Here is an 18,093-nt window from a genome sequence, read left to right as displayed (position 1 = left end):
GGGTTGATTACAAATGTCCATGGGCGGCAGTAGCCAATTACCATCATGTGGACTGCATGCTCGTCTGCTACTCCTATATCTATTATAAATAAAAATAAATAACTCCTGAGAAACTAAATAGACGAAATTTTACAAAAGGAAAAAATACTTATTATCCGCGGTGTGATGAGATCAAGGATTACATGCTTATTGGCTCGGACAAGCGCGCTTCATGACGATATTCCGGCAGCCTCCCGAAACTTTATAAGAGATGGCGCCACTCGAAACGAAATTCGAAGAGTTTTAAACTTAATACATAGACAAAATCGTGTCTCATAACTGATATTTGCAAAGTATACCTCCTCAATCATACCTCGGCAGCCTCGGCTGTAAAGAAATTCCTTCTACCGAAAGATTAATCATGTTTGCAGCTGTGGACTTATCATTGGATGTGTTAGATATATGTAGTATAACTGAAGTTGTATAAATAACATGATTTTCAGTATTCAAATTACATACCATATTTTTCATAATTATGGAAACATTATGGCCATGCCGTATTTGGATTTTCAGGCAGGTAATAGATTGGTAGAAAGTACTATAATTTGGATTTTGTAAAACATATCACTAAGTTGTTCAATAATTTATATCTAATCTACATAGATAGGTACTACATAAATAATATACGTCTTGCTGAACAATTGTATTTCTCACGATTAAGTACCTAATGTAAAACTGACAAAATATAAAATGTTCTAATATTATGCCCTGTGAACATAATATGATAAAATCTATTCACGCGATATTACGGCTACTTATATACAATGATGAAACGTAAAAACTACTCAAAATTGTAAACAATATAAAACATCATGCATAAATTATGAATAAGTTTTTAACAAATGATAATATTCGCTGTCAGCACTAATTAGTATACATTTACAAAACGGCGTGATTTGGAAAAGTATAGTCATAAATTAAGCCATAAACGTCTTGTAATTATACCTAATGTTCAACATCGGCACCAGTAGAGCGCACGACAAGGTCACTTGGCAGCGGCGCGCGCGAGCTGGCAACGTCGCTTTTGTTGAAGCGAGAGCGACATACGCGCACAAGCAACGTTAGAGGGAGACGACAGTATTCCTATTGTGCATTCAGAGGAGAACGGATGTGAAGTGTGCAACCCGTGACCCGCGAGAAAGCGGCCGATACGAGCCGAATTTGTAAAGTGAATAAATTAGAAAGGGACACGGAACGTTTTGAGTTTTGGTAAGGATGCTTAGAATTAACCTCGAGTTGAGAGTCTTAAGTCTTTGAGAGGATATTTCAAGAGGAAAGTAAAGAGTAAGTCACGTAGGCCTAAATGAAGAACTATTTTACGCACTTTTCAACGAAGTAGATTACTTAACTAGTAAGAAGATATCGATGTCTTCAGCAATGCTAAATATGATGATCTAACTACGAGTATATAATTCGAAACTAATTTTGCATTAATTATCGAAATATGTAGATAAATGCTTTTGGTCCTTTTTTTCGGTGACAAGGGCGAAATGTTCAAAAGGCACCTGGTGCCGTGGAAGCAACACCGGGTTATGTGGAAGTTCTTACCCATTAAACGCCCTTAGATGCCGTACTCAGGTCCATGTAGAGACACCGAAATCTCTAACAGAATGCAACTGAAATCCTCTGAATGCAGTTCTTCTGCCGGGTTCTTTTCAGGAAGAACTTGCGTTCATCCCGCACTTTCCGGTACTTATGACGGTATACGGCCGCACAAACCGTCGTCTTCCTGGGATCGCTGTCTATTTGTTACAAACTCCTACTCTTGCCGCCCGCAACCCCAACAACCCCATTTTAGTCGTCTCTTACGAAAATACTTGACTTGCTCTGTACCCTTAGTATTGTGTAGTAGTACATTTCCAATCAGCGCCTCTAGCGGATTTGAATCAGAACTGATTGGAAATATACGGGAAATACATAAACAAAAACAATAACAGTCATTTTTGTCAAAAGTCAGAAGTCAACCGGAATACAAGTATTTTACCCATACGATAAGAATGATTGGTTCACGATTACAATTAAATACAAGTGAAGTAAGCTTAAAAAAATGTAGAGATATCTTATCGAAAAGTCAATTAGGAATTGATAATAAAGTAGAACCAACATTTTTAAAAGACTTAACTATAGGTACAGTAGCAATCACAGAAGTCAGAAGATTGGCGTACTTCTAAACAAGCTCTCTGTAATGTACAAAACTTCGCATGGATTTCGAAGATAGTAGAATCATTTGTGGTTCGGCTCCAGCGGCACCACCGCCACATCTATTTCTGCCTCATAACAGCAGGGAGACCCAGGCGTTCCAGCGTTGTTCTCAGGGGTAGCGGAGCATCTGTGGCCGACCATCATCACCATGTGACCAATCATCATGTGTGGAGCATCTGTGGTGTGAGCCGACCTCAGGCAGGAATATCGAATCATGTAGCTAAAATGCTACATAAATAAACATATCATGAATAATTTAACTGTGGACGGTAACCACGAGCTAAATCCCAAGATCGGCAATTTACAAAGTTATTTTCTTTAGCATATAATAATAGACAACAAAGTTAGGGTATTGTTTAAATGGATATAGGAAAACTATATCTAATTATTAAGTCCCTTTACGTCTCCAAAAATTCTCTACGACGTTTCAGAGATGAGAGAGAGAGAGCTCATATTATCACCAGTTGACCAACTTGGCAAAATTTAGTCTTAACCATTCTTATTTTTGAGGTGCTCGGTAGTCATTATCGTCAACTGATGGCGAGTGGTGTTAATGGGACTCTACAACTTGTACATTTACGCAATAGGTGGTGGGAACTCCGTGGTTCACATTTGTACAATAATATTGATGACTAAGGTCTTGCTTAACTATCTCACCTTTATCACACGCTAAACCACAATATCTGGCAACGCTGTTATGAGAAAGATAGAGATGCGGCGGTGGTGTCTCTCGAATCACACAAGTGGTTCTACCTCCATCAATCTCCGCAACACCCGCGGAATGCTGTGCCGCGATTCTATAAGTTATTCATAGGTGTAACGAAATTCGCAAACAACATGAGCCCCTGTAAATAATCACACCATGAATACGGCAACTATAATTTTCAAAGTTTTACGCGTGCTTCTGTTCTGCGTCCGCAACTGAGGCGAAAGAAAAATACTCAGTGAGTTCTCGCTCTAATAATGCGTTCTACACTCTCAAACGTTTAGAATAGCACCCTTACTTGATCGCTATTTGGAACGAAGTTGAAGCTCTTAGATGTACCTAGGTACTCCTTGCTTTGTCCCTGTGGTTCCGGGATTGGAATACGGCTACGGTATCCCCTGCCTATCGTAAGAGGCGACTAAAACGGGGCGTCCAGGGTTGCCGACGGCAAGAGTTCAGGCAAGCAACCCCGGGAAGGACGGCGGCATGTGTGGTCGCATGCCGTCGTAAACACCAGGTGTGCGGGAGGAGAGTAACCTGCTCCCCAAGGGCAGAGCCCGACTGGGGCATCGCGCTGGGAGGACTCCGGTTGTGTTCCATCGGAGATCCCGGAGTTCTCCACCAAGCGCTGAGGACGGCCACCGGGGGGGTTTTGTTGCGGTAAAAATCCCACATAACACGGCGTCGCTCCCACGTCGTCGGATACATTTTGAAGGTTTCCCCCTCGAAAAAAGAAAAGAAAAAGGTACTCCTCGCTTTGTAGAGCCCAAAAGTGCTAGCGTAATTGTTTAATTTGCTCTCAGCAGACCCCAAAGACATGACTTGCATTTGACTCCCGGACACTTTCTAATTGGATGTACGGTAACATCTCTGCCGTCACAGGGCTATCAGGAATTAAGTCCCGTGCTAGGATTTTTCGAATTCAAAAACTTTACCCCACTAAAACCTTCCTGGCGGCCGTCCTTAGCGCTTCGTGGAGAACTCCGGGATCTTTGACAGAACACAACCTGAGTCCTCCGAGCGCGATTGCCCTGTCAAGCTCTGCCCTGGGGAAGCAATTGACGTACGCTTCTCCCGTACTTACGACGGTATGCGACCACACATATCACCGTCCTCCCCGGGGTTGCTTGTTGGACGGTTCGAGCTCCCACTTTTGCCGCCCGCAACCTCGAAACCCCCCTTTTAGTCGTCTTTTACGACAGTCAGATACCGTAGCCCTATTCTAGTCCCGGGCCTACTGGGACATCCCCAATGTTATATCTACTTGCTTTTTTTTGGGCAGTACATATAGTTCATCAAACAAGTTCATTTGCTATATCTATAGTACATGGTAGGTACATAGCTGCTGCCGCCCATAGTCATCAACCAAACCAGACACCAAAAAAAAAAGAGTCGTACCTGAACTTGGCTAGATATGCGTTGCTACCCTAAGGACAAATTTGAAACGCTTTGGATAGGCTCCCAAAGCATAGAGAGAAGGGAAGGCGAAGATAGAGATCCCTTACCTTTCAAAACAAAACACAGCAGCACTTGACACTGCTGTTATAAGGCAGCAATAGTCGTAGCGGTAGTGCCACCGGCCTCGTACAAAGAGTGCTATCACACGTAAAGTCTAATGGTCTTGCATCGACTAACTCCAGGAAGAACACCGTTTTTAGCGGCGCAAATGATACCATAGTGGTAGATCGCGAGTTGGTAACTTCAAAAATGCGTTGCACTCTCTCACTTTTCATCTCTTATCACTTTGCATTTTGGGATGAGAGAAAATCGTTTCGAACTTCATGTATGACAGACTGACAGGCACCGTTGGAACACCCTTGGTACGGTCCGTAGCTATTCGTGGTCGTATTCACCCTTGCACAAATCCTCCATAATTCCTGAGTACATTCTAACATGAGAACCCGAATTTCAAGCCCATAGTTATGTTTCAAATTTGTTGGAAAGTTCGATTGCAAGAATGACTCTACATTTGTTAAATTGTGAGAATTTAAATGTGATTTTGAATTATTTTCGTTTGTAAAACTTCGTACATTGTTGTTTTACTGTTTGAAGGTTTTTTGTTACTAATAATAGGTACATATCTAATCGAAAGATTTCACATGTTCCTTATATGCATACCTATCCATAATTTTCTAACACTTTTTGACACTGTTAGAAAATAATTGAAATTATTTTGTTGGAAAGCATTTAAGATTTCTTTAATAAATAACTGTCTTAGTTAGCAAACAAAATTTTATTACTTTTTAGTTTTCCAATAAATTATATTTTGAAATACTTCGTCAACTTATTTCCGTTCCACCGCTGGGATTTATTAGGGGTTCAGGCCTTAGTTGCTGGTTAAGTGCAAATTAGTAGAGTTCACATACTCTTAATAGGTACATGGATTAATTGCTAAAAGTGCTTACAAAATATATATTATATATTATAATTTTAAAATATTTAAATATAATACTCATAGTTCCTCAATAAAGTCAATAGAGGGCCAAAAGGTACGCGCCATTGCATTAAAAAAATATTTATCGTAAATATTCTCGAAAGAACCAAATAATTATTTCAAAACATTGTATCATACAATTTACACGCTTACAGTAACTATCTACAATACCTACATCGGTTTCTTTTTTTAATATTGTAATAATCGTAAAATTATGTTTATTTAACAAAGAGTATATTATCATCGGGCAGCGACAATATTGATAGCTATTAAAAAAATAGTAAATAAAATTAAATTAGGCAGCAACCATATAAAATTTAAAACTGCCCGATTCACTAATGGGGCTCTATTTATAATGTTTTCTTATTACCATAGCTTTAACGACTATTTTTAAGTTACTACAGTATTATTAAGAGACAATTTAAATTCACTCTTTCAATAAAGTAATTGCAATTAATGTACTTATTATCACATTTATGTTATAATTTAAAAGTAAAACTAAAACCAAGTATTGCGTTCCAGTTAGCGCGCAGCATATTTCCTTTTCTATTTCATATTAACATACTTTAACTTCATAATAAGTCACATTCCATTCCTTATAATAAAACCGAAACAGAATCACCTATTAATACATGAAACGATGTATAATAACTGTATCAGAAACCATACAAACTCAAACAAATCGTCTACACGGGCGCGGTCGCGACTGTACGGCGCCATGCAGTCATTTAGGCCTAAATGTGATCTTACGGCGACTGTGCGCCTGGTACCAACGATATTATTTGTATTGTATGTATGATATATGATATTGATGGATATACTTTGTGTCATTTATTTATTCCACTGGATATATCACGTTTATTTATTGTATATAGTATGTTTTGTTAGTTTATGCAATACCTACGGTATTTTCGCTTCTTAACTACAAAGGCCGCGCTTTTAAACTAATAGGCCTGCACTTATTTTGTGTTGTGTTAAAATAGTTAATATTATGTTTTGTATGTCGTTATATATGCGCATGTTTAATTAATAAATATATTGTATAATACTTTTGATAATATATCAATATTATTACACTATCATTTTATAACTAAGTTGTAATATTCAATTTCAAAAGACCGGTTAAAACGGGAGCAATGTTTGCCGTTTGTAGGTACCCAATTGTTTAAATATTTTTTTGGATTCAGCGTAGCTTAATGCCTTGTCGCAGTTTATTTAGAATCATTAAACTTAAACAATCACTGTCATTTTAATATAAAAATATCGTTACCTACAAATTAAATTGTAGACGTCCGCAATCCACGTAGGTAATACGCATATTTAGGACTAATAAAATAAGTGAATCATTCTTGAATTTAATCCTTAGTAGTTCCATTCAACTTCTAAAATTACCTTTATATATTATACTAGCTAACCCGGCAAACTTTGTACCGCCTCAAAATCTATTTATCAAATATATTTCATATAAAATATAGCCTTTGTTACTCGTGGATAATATAGCTTTCGAATGGTGAAAGAATTTTAAAAATCGGTCCAGTAGTTTTGAGCCTATTCATTACAACCAAACAAATAAACAAAGTTTTCCTCTTTATAATATTATTGTAGATAAAAAATGCAGTTCACTTGATGGACAAGATTAGATTCCTACCTCAAGTTGATCTCAGATGCGTTGCAACCCTTAAGGTCTAAGTGGGAATACTTCTTATAGGAATGTGTCCCATACCACACCTTTAAAACCAAAGCACAGTAGCGTTTAACACTGCTGTTATGAAACAAAAATAGGTGAGGTGGTGGTGCCTCGGGACTCGAACCACACAGGATTCTACCAGCTTCTAAATCTAAAAGAAATATAGAATACATTGAAATATCTAACAATCGTAAATCTTTGATTTATCTTTACCGCCAATATTTTTATGAAATGTTTGCATCATATGCAAATTAGAAATGGTTTTGCCTTCACATTATAGGATAACACCCTCGGCTATAAGTACCCCTTACAATTTCATTCCAGCCGGCGATAAAATATAATTACATTATCTAATAACCACTCTCCCTAGGGGTAGCGGGGCCGTGGCTGAATGTCGGGGGTGAATAGCTAATCTTTTTGACTGTACGACGGTATTGTAGGGTTTTTTGTATTGGTAGTAGAAAACATGCAAGCCACCTGTTAAATGTTCACTAGTATCCAAAAAGGACGGCGATTTGTGTGGTCGCATACCGTCGTGCACACCAGACGGTGTGGCGAGCGGTTGCATTCCGTTGGAGATCCCGGAGTCATCTAAGCAGCGCCGAGGACGGCCACCGGGGGGGGTATTAGTGCGGTAAGACTCCTACATAACCCTGTGTCGCTCCCACGGCACCGGGTACCTTTTGAAGGTTTCCACCTCGTTAACAAAAAAAAAAGTATCCAAAGATATTTGTAAGAGTGTCTAAACACCAATCGATCGTAGAAGGATGGAATAGGTCGATGATATAATAGATGGTGTAAAACGTTTCTTTCTTAGCTGTTACCAAACTAATCGACCGATTATAAAATGAGTCAATCGACGTCGATCATCAAAATTCGTCGATCGTAGTAAAGTCTATCTATCGACAATGCTTCAATCACCGGCAGATCGTGGATCGTTAACGATCAATGATAGACAATCAATCAAGAATCAACGGATGTCAATCAATTTTTTCGACCGGTATACCTACCTATATCCACCAGTCAAAGCTACCATACTCCTCGATAGACGTCGTTCGACGATCGATCGGTTGGTCTGTAGACACCCTAACTAACGTCAAGTGAGATAAGAATATCAGATCAGGAACAAATGCGTCGATGCCTCTAGGATTCAGTTGGTCCGTCGCGTGTCAGTATCAAACTATCCAATTTGGTGGAGAACTCCGGGATCTCCAACGGAACACAACCGGAGTCCTCCTAACGCGATGCTCTTCTATCGGGCTCTGCCCTGGGGGGGAGCAATTTACGCTTCTCTCACATCTCCTGGTGATTACAGCGATATGCGACCACACAAACCGCTGTCCTTCCCGGGATCGCTTGCTGAACGGTTTGAGCTCCCACTCTTGCCGCCCGCAACCCCGGAAGCCCCTTTTAGTCGCCTCTTACGACAGGCAGGGGATACCGTAGCCTTATTCTGGTCCCGGGACTACAGGGACAAAACAGGTGCTACCTACTTACCTTGTATATACATCAAATAGGTAGGCATAGGTACCTACTTGCCTACATTCTACTACTACTACCTATTATGCTTGTTGTCGCATTTATAGGTAGGTACCGTAGAATTTCTTTTCCGTTCCATTTTTTAATATACCTACTTAAACCTAAAATTCGTAAAAGAGGTTCCCAGGTTTAGGTAGGGTTATTTTTTAACCTTTAGGTTCTTCTACATTTTCTCTTCTATTATTTTAGGTAGTACCTACCTACTTTGTCCCTGTAGTTCCGGGACTAGAATAGGGCTACGGTATCCACCCCCTGTCGTAAGAGGCGACTAATAGTGGGATTCCGGGGTTGCGGGCGGCAAGAATGGGAGCTCGAACCGTTCAGTATGCTACCCCGGGAAGGACGGCGGTATGTGTGGTCGCATACCGTCGTAATCATCAGATTTTGTGGGAGGAGCGAACGCTCCCACAGGGCAGAGCCCGATCCGCGCATCGCGCTTCGAGGACTCAGATTGTGTTCCGTCGGAGATCCCGAAATTCTCAAACAAGCGCTGAGGACGGCCACAAATCCCACATAACCCGGCGTCGCTCTCAAGTCGTCGGGTACCTTTTAAAGGTTTCCTCCTCGAAAAGAAAAAAAAGTAGTCGGTACCCACATAGGTTTCTGTCCATGACTAAATACTATGTACGACTAAAATGTTTCGTTCTTGTATATTTTAGAATGGAATAAATCAGATATTGTCAACTACCAGTATCTCGATTACCAGTATTACGATAACCTGCAAGGACAGTGTCTCCGTATGCGCTACTAGATGGCACCACTAATACGATTTAGACTCGTAAGTAATATAAGTAGTCCAAAGCTATTTCTAACAGATTTCAGATGCAACAGGAATTTGATGTTGCTTACATAACATTTACTCGTATTAAAGGAGAACTTATTAAAGGAGTTAAACCAACCAATAATTCTAGTGGCAACGGCAGCACTACCGCCACATTATCTCTACATTAGGGTAGTACTTAACATCTTGTGTAGAACTACAGCTTCGCAGTCTCGTACATGCATTGTATATGTCGGCCGGATCGGACCAAGCTGAAAGGATCCGCTAGTCGAACGATAAACATAAATCTAAAAGGCTATACGTAATTAAGCCTTTTTTTTGTTAACGAGGGGGAACCTTCAAAAGGTACCCGGTGCCGTGGGAGCGACACAGGGTTATGTGGGACTGTTACCGCACTAAAACCCTCCCGATGGCCGTCTTCGGCGCTGCGTAGAGGACTCCGGGATCTCCAACGGAACGCAACCGGAGTCCTCTTAGCGCGGTGCCCCGTCGAGCTCCACCCAGGTGAGCTTGACGCTCGCCACACCGTCTGGTGTGCACGACGGTATGCGACCACACATACCGCCGTCGTTCCTAGGGTCGCTGGCCGGGCGGTTTGAGCTCCCACTCTTGCCGTCCGCAACCCCGGAAGTCCCCTTTCAGTCGCCTCTTACGACAGGCAGAGGATACCGTAGCCCTATTCTGGTCCCGGAACTACAGGGATAAGGTAATTAAGCCTTAAGGAAATCACAACTCCTCAGAGTAAGAACTCACGGATTGTTTTCCTTACGCCTCCGAACGCGGCTGTGGTATAAGTGCCTTTTTTAACTCACAAGACCGCAGTTTTGGGCAGTCATGTCTTCGCGGTTACGTAGTAGCCCTAGGATGGTAAGAAATCGATAGATATACGAGTATGTTACCCATCTCAACGATAACAGCAGGCAATGGACTTTTAATTGTAGGTACCTATCTAAGGATACTGACATGACACGGCAACGGCAACGACAGTAATCCTTACTAATATTATAAATCCGAAAGCATGTCTGTCTCTCTGTCTGGTTGTCTCTTCTTCACGCCTAAACAACTGAACCGATTTTAATGAAATTTTGTACAAAGATAGTCTAAAACGCGAAAAAAGTCGATTATTTTAATCGATATTAGTAAGGATTGAATCGTAAACTATGCATTTGATCAAGTGATGATCTTTAGCAAAGTTGTTGTCTATGAGCCCACGAAGGTTTCAGAGATGGTACGACCAAATTTTGCCAGATGGCGCCACTATCATTCCAATGAAGGTACGAATTTTCAGTTTTATGTATGTTAGTATGTCATATTATTTCTTTTAAACGCGGGCGAAGCCGCAGGCAAAAACTAGTGCTCATATAGTTCTATGGAATTGCACTGCACGTCATCTCACTGATCCGACACGACACCGGCATGCCGTTGCCGGCGTCGACGGTCAACAGCAAAACGACAAGTCGGTGTCGTGCTGGCATCTTTAACTATAGGTTGAGTAGTTGTGTTGTTTACATACGTAGCTTCCAAATTGACGTTTGTATCTATTTATTGGTAAATATTTCATTTCTCATTTCTTATATAAGAAACTAGCTGACCCGGCAAACGTTGTGTTGTCATATAAATAAAAAAATGTTAAGGGTGAACAACCCTTATTACTTAGGGGTATGAAAAATGTATAGTAGCCGATTCTCAGACCTACTGAATATGCATATAAAATTTGGTGAAAATCGGTAAAGCCGTTTCGGAGGAGTACGGTAACTAACATTGTGACACGAGAATTTTATATATAAGATAAAGAATGAAAAATAATGAAGCGTTAAACTCTGTCGTCTCGCGTCGTGTCGTGTTGGCGATATATCTAAATTTCAGTGTAAAAACGCGAGGTTTTTTTTTTTAAGATTTTGCACCCTCGCAGCTCCACAGTACTTCTCTCTGTACCGAGAGAGAGAGAGATATCGTTATTGTGTAAATAGTATCTATGAATAAGTCCTACCTACATTGTAGAGTCTACAGATTAAGTTCTATATCGGGAAGAAAACAAACTTTTCCTAATTTAGCCTAAAGTTTAAATTGTTCTACCTAAGCATTAAGTTACCGTTCGCAATATCAAGCAGGCTAGACTATGGTAAAAGTTATTTACCAAACTCTACCTATGGCTCCTGTCACTACGTTTTTCCTGTAACACTAAAGATTCCTTTAAATAATTTACGTCTCAACTACCAGGCTATCATACGATTAAGTTATTGAATTAAACCACACTACCTGAATAAAATTCGAATTTCGAATTCAATTTGTAACTCAAAACGAAATTGCCACACGCGAAGGGGCGTTAAGCTACACGCCCCTCGCGAGGGCGGGTCCGCCTTGCCCCGCCCCGCCCCGCCCCGCCCTTCTGGCCCTTTAAGACGCCCGCTCACTTACCGATCATAAGGTTAAGATTGAACTAAGAACTGGACGGAATGGTTGCTTTGTTTTCGCTAGATTTTGATTTTTCTTTTATAAAGGGATTGTTTTTGAAAACAGTGACATTATAATAATGAGTACTTATTTAAGATTTTTGTTTTTTGGTAACAGGTTTGTCCTTGTATGCATTAATCCGTCGCTCCTGGCCTAAGCTCTACTATTCTAAATTTCTTTTTTCAGCTCTATTAAGGTGTGTAGTGATTGATTAAGAGTACTTGGTGCCCTAATCTAACGCCAGTGGGTAGGTACCCCTAAGTTCCTAAACAAGCAGATAGGTACGTATTAGTTTATAAAATAACAATTATAAGGTACCCGCGAATTTTTGTACATTTAGGTACTGATGCGTCCAATTGCGACCTTTGATGATAGGTATATATTTTATGTTACACTTGGGTAATAACATTATAAAAGGCCTCCATTAAGACGAAAAATCACCTCTTTTTTTTGGTCACAAGGGGGAATCCTTCAAAAGGTACCCGATGCCGTGGGCGCGACACAGGGTTATGTGGGACTCTTACCGCACTAAAACCCCCCCGGTGGCCGTCCTCGGTGCTGCGTAGAGGACTCCGGGATCTCCAATGGAACGCTCTTAGCGCGTTGCACCGTCGGGCTTCGCCCAGGTGAGCTTAACGCTCGCCGCATTCTCTGGTGCGTACGACGGTATGCGACCACACATGCCGCCGTCCTTCCTTGGGACGCTGGCCGGGCGGTTCAAGCTACCACTCTTGCCATCCACGACCCCAGAAGCCGACTTTTAGTCGCCTCTTACGACGACAGGCAGGGGATACCGTAGCCCTATTCTTGTCCCGGAACTACAGGGATTAAACGTCACTACCTAACGATTCTCCTTCGTAAAGTCAACTTACCTTGAAGATGCTGTTGTGGAGCGAAACACACCATGGGGGTATGTAACCTATATTTTTATTTTTTTGCATGTGGACATTTTTGCACACACACTATATTAAACCATTCAGTACATATAGTTTAAAATATATACCATCATCCATACCTGCCTATTGGTATCTACCTAGTAGGTACTTTTTATCTTCACTTTATTAAAATTGAATAGATTAATTATTAATGGGCGGAAAAGGACGCTTCCGGGGTTGCAGGCGGCAAAACTGGACCACCCAAGGAAAGACAACAAGGCACTCACGTGAGTCGATACAGCCTGAATAGAACCCGATAGGGATACAGCGCACTGAGGACTTCGATCGTGTTTCATTAAAGTTTCCGAAGTGGTCCACGTAGCGGTGAGAACGGCCACCAAGGTCGCCTAGGTACTAACCCTTTGTCCCTGTAGTTCCGGGACCAGAATAGGGCTACGGTATCCCCTGCCTGTCGTAAGAGGCGACTAAAAGGGGCTTCCGGGGTTGCGAGTGGCGAGAGTTTGAGTTCGAACCGCCCGGCCAGCGACCCTGGGAAAGACGGCGGTATGTGTGGTCGCATATCGTCGTGCACATCAGACGGAGTGGCGAGCTCCACGCTCACCTGGGCGGAGCCCGACGGGGCAACGCGCTAAAAGGACTCCGGTTGCGTTCCTTTGGAGATCCCGGAGTCCTTTACGCAGTGCCGAGGACGGCCACCGGGGGGGTTTTATTGCGGTAAGAATCCCACAAAAGCCCGTGTCGCTCCCACGGCATAGGGTACCTTTTGAAGGATTTCCCCTCGTAAACAAAAAAAAAGGTACTAACCCTTGATATGCATAAGACCGGGTACTTTGTGAAGGTCTCCTTCCTCTACAGCAAAAAGTTACCTACTTTCCTAATAGAGCTTGAATGCAAACGCTTTCTTAAAGACGGAGATACGCAAGTGCAGTCTGTATTGTAGCCATTAGCGGTAAACCAGCTATGTTGCTCAGCTTTACCTACCTATTGGTAGATTAGTTACCTACGATAAATACTCGATGGGAGCATCGCGTTTCAAGGACTTCGGTTGTGTTCCGTTGAGGATCGCGGAGTTCTCCATCAAATGCCGACGACGGCCACCGGGAGGGTTTTATTGCGGTAAAAATCCCACATACCTAACTCTGGTGTCTTTTGAAGGTATGCGGTAGGCAAAACAGGGTTCACCTTAGGTACAATTAAATGAAAAATCACGTGAGACTGCAGCCGTACACAAAACAATCGTTATTTAAAAACATCTAACTATGTAGATAGTAGTGTAGTAATAAATGAAAACGGGGCATATTATTGTTTACAAAAAAAAATATCACGCACTGTACCTAGTGTTTCATCTTCAATTTCGTCTCGGTCAAACATTCGGCTTCAGAAAAAATGTGTCGAAAAAGTTTTGGCCGTAGCTTTTTAGGAAGCACCCATATTGAATGAATATAAGTATCTAAGCTGAAGGTGGTAGAAACCTTTGTGGTTCAACTCCGGCGGCACCACTGCCACACCTATTTCTGCCTCATAACAGCAGGGTTCGCGCTGATGTGTTTTGTTTTGAAGGGTGTGGTAAGGGAGACATACTTTTTCCGAGGCGTTCCAGTTTAGTCCTCAGAGGCCGCGCCGCATCGGTGGTCGACCTCAGGTAGGAATATCTAATCCTATCTGGGATTGATTAGAGATGTCCATGGTCGGTAGTAGCCTTATCATGAGGTGGATTGCATTCTCGTCTGCTACTCCTATATTATAAACAATCTTTTACCGCCTTCGTTAAGTCTTTAATGAAGCGCCTTCCTGAATTTGACATTTGAAACACTCTAACAAACTAACTTCTCACAAAGCCTCCGTTATCTGTCCGTGGCTCTATGCCTTGAACCATAATTGGGAGTCACATTAAATTTAGTACTTTAAGCAAATACTAAGAATAAATAATATGGAACCTTCCGTGTGTGAATTTGACTCGTAGGTACATGACCAATTGTTTTTTTTGTCGTTATTGACAATATTTAGCTGAGTATTTCCATTAGATAGGTATCTATAATCTACCTAATTTAAAAATCTTCAAAATTTTCTGTCATGACTATGGCTGAATTTCGATCAACAGGCAAAAACTAATACTATTCAAAACATCATATCATATCAAATCATCATAGATTCATCATCATTAATTTTTCCAAATATTACAATATTTTTCTATACAAAATACGAAAACCTTTTTTTACCTACTCTACCATAGCACTAATGATAACCCACAGGTGCGAACCTTACAAGAAAAACATAAAAAAGCAAGCACCACTTAATAAAGAACTAAGCATCTATTCGGAACCCTGGAGGGGCGTAGGGCGTGGGCGTGGCCGATTAGTTACTAGGCGCCTCGCTCGTCATGCTGCCCTGGTCCTGTGACGTCATCCCTACCTACACTAACTGGTTTGGAAGGACAAAAAGTTCATTTGGAATTGTTCCAAGAATAGTTGCTTGCTTTAGTCGAGTTTGTTGAAATATTGTGAAAATGTTGCTTATTTTAGATTTTTTTCTTGACGTTTCATTTGAAGGGTGTAGGTAGGTTCTATCTAGTCTACAATATTTTACCCTTTTGGGTCACAACTTGTTTAACGTTAATTAGTAGATTGGTCATTTTGTATTTTTTTTCAAATTGTTTTTATGATGAAAATGAATTATTTTATGACTCTATGACTTCTGCCTGATGATTGTGTCACGAAGATGTGTCAAAATAGTATCTATTTAACAAAAAAAATAGGTTCTTACGGTACCTTATTCCTTCTCGATGGGGAACCTTGAAAAGGTACTCGATGCCGTGGGAGCGACGTCGGGTTATGTGAGATATTCACAGCACTTAAACCCCCCCGGTGGCCGTCATCAGCACTTGGTGGGGAATTCCGGGATATCTAACGGAACAACCGGAGTTATCCAAGCACTAAATTGTCGGGCTCTGCCCTGAGGGGAGCAATTTATCCTTCTCCCGCATCTGGTGTTTAGGACGGTATGCGACCACACATTCCGCCGTCCTTCCCGGGGTCACTGGCCGTGCGGTTCGAGCTCCCACTCTTGCCGCCCGCAACCCCGGAAGCCCTCTTATAGTCGCGTCACGTCAGGCAGGAGATACTGAAGCCCTATTCTAGGTCCAGGACTACAATGACAAATTGAAAGGTACCTACGTAATACCTGACCTACAAAGAGCGCGGTTAAGTAGTGAATAGGTGACCGCTAGCAGTAAAATTTCATACACGTTTGCGTGTTTGGGATGAGACGTTAAGCAGTCGGTCCCTGTTGGTATCACTGGATAGCAGTTGATAAACCTTGTCGGAGGCCTTATCGATGATCAAAGATGTTAAATACGGTTTGCTTATTAGGAGCTTGGACTTGAGACACCGTAGAGAAATATTTTTAACGTCTTTCTTAAGAGCTCTTGTATTCGCCATATAGGTACTTACCTAAGTGATTACTAATTTCCAATCCGCACATAAATGATAAGAGTAAGATTTGAACCTCGGTCGTCCCGATTAGAACTTCTAACCACTAGGCTAACATAACCACCATCCTTAGCAAACCAAACCGGTTTTAATAATCTATCAATAAATCGTTAAATCGACTCTACTCCGATCATGTAGCTATTTCTTACGTAAATATTTGAGGTGAGCTATCGTAAATTACTTTCCTAAACGGAGTGGAATGTAAATTACGTTATCAAGATCCTGGATTCCGTTGATAGCCTCAATGCCTTTGTAACTTGACTAAGCCGACGGGCGTGTGATATAAATTGCGTCAAATGGTGTTAAATGTATAATGTAATATCTAATAATATTTGAAGGTGGTGGTGGTATAAAAGTATTTGAAGGTGGTAGAACCCTTTGTGGTTCGACTCCAGCGGGACCTACGCCACACCTATTTCCACCTAATAACAGCAGTTTTAGGCGCTGGTGTGTTCTGGTTTGAAGGGTGTGGTAAGGGAAACAGACTTTTCCGAGGCGTTCCAGCTTAGTCCTCAGGGGTAGCAGCTCATCTGTGGCCGACCTCAGGTGGGAATATCTAATCCTATCTGGCGTTGATTACAAATGTCCATGGGCAGCAGTAGCCACTTACCATCAGGTGGACTGTATGCTCGTCTGCTACTCCTATATTATAAACAAGTACCCAGTAGTAATTTTATAAAGGTATAAAATATTACTAAACTTACTAGTATTTATTAATCTCACGTCTATTTCGTTAATGCTTAGCGTACTTCTACTACTACTAATCTATTGGCTTTTAGGGTTCCGTATGCAAAAGGAAAAACAAAACCCTATTACTAAGCTTCCGTTTTCTGTCACGCGGCTCTATTCCTTGAACCGTAATAGATAAAGATGTGATACTACTCAACCATGCCCTACGCATTTACCTCTCCATCTAAACAAGACTATCCATCCATCACTTAAATAGGAACTCCATCTAAACATTAATGGGAACGCTCCTAAAGTAAAGCAGAAATACCGACCTCAATGCAGGAAAATGTGAAATAACCCAAAGTGTAGCGAGAATGTGTGTAAACGGGGAGAAATGAAAAAATGTAGTGAAATTGTCTCCACATTTTCACTGTCACATTTGCCAAATTTTTTAAAGTCTCCACTTTCACGGGCTTCGATAGAAAACTCGACTTCAGATCAACCAGGACTGTTTCTATCCTAGACTCTCCCTAGCTTGGAAAACATCTAAAGCTATACCGATAGGGCTTTTAATTAATTGTCCGTGTGCTAGTCCGTTTCAATGATAAAAAGTAAAATGTACTAAATCTTACTTAAAACTTGCAGACACATCCTGGTTTCACCCAAACTTTTTTGTCCGACGAGAGCAATTCACCTGAAGGCAGCCCTAGTTAGGATCCCCTTTCAATTTTGCGTTGGTTACAAATGACGGACATTTGTTAGAATATTGTTATAACAAATGGGTCTTACGTGATATATAAAATGTTATAAAACGAGCATATTACTTGGAAAAAAATACTCATACATTGAGAAACGGAAGTGTGATCGCCGGTCATCACCAGGGCCGGAATCTAGAAAAGGGTAGGTTGGGCATCTGGTTCAGGGCCTATCCTACAGAAAGAAAAGAGGGTAGAGAAAAAATACAAACTTTTGCATTTTGTACGCATTCAGCATCCGTTCTTACGTCTCTTAAGAGACTTTCTGATCCGGCCCTGGGAGTGACTCATCCAGCCGAAAGTAAAATAAAAATGTAACAGAATGTGATAAATAACAAATAAAGATTCCAAATTGAAATTCGATACGATCACTTTATTTCATGACTCATGTGTCCAATTAGGAATCTCAGTAATCAAAGCCTTACACAGATGGAAATCTAACG

The sequence above is a fragment of the Epargyreus clarus genome, unplaced genomic scaffold, assembly GCF_041222505.1.
Source record: "Epargyreus clarus isolate Ecla_fem2 unplaced genomic scaffold, WU_Ecla_fem_2.2 ptg000026l, whole genome shotgun sequence".
Classification (NCBI taxonomy): domain Eukaryota; kingdom Metazoa; phylum Arthropoda; class Insecta; order Lepidoptera; family Hesperiidae; genus Epargyreus; species Epargyreus clarus.
The sequence above is the reverse complement of the archived record's forward strand: the minus strand, read 5'-3'. Positions refer to the sequence as shown.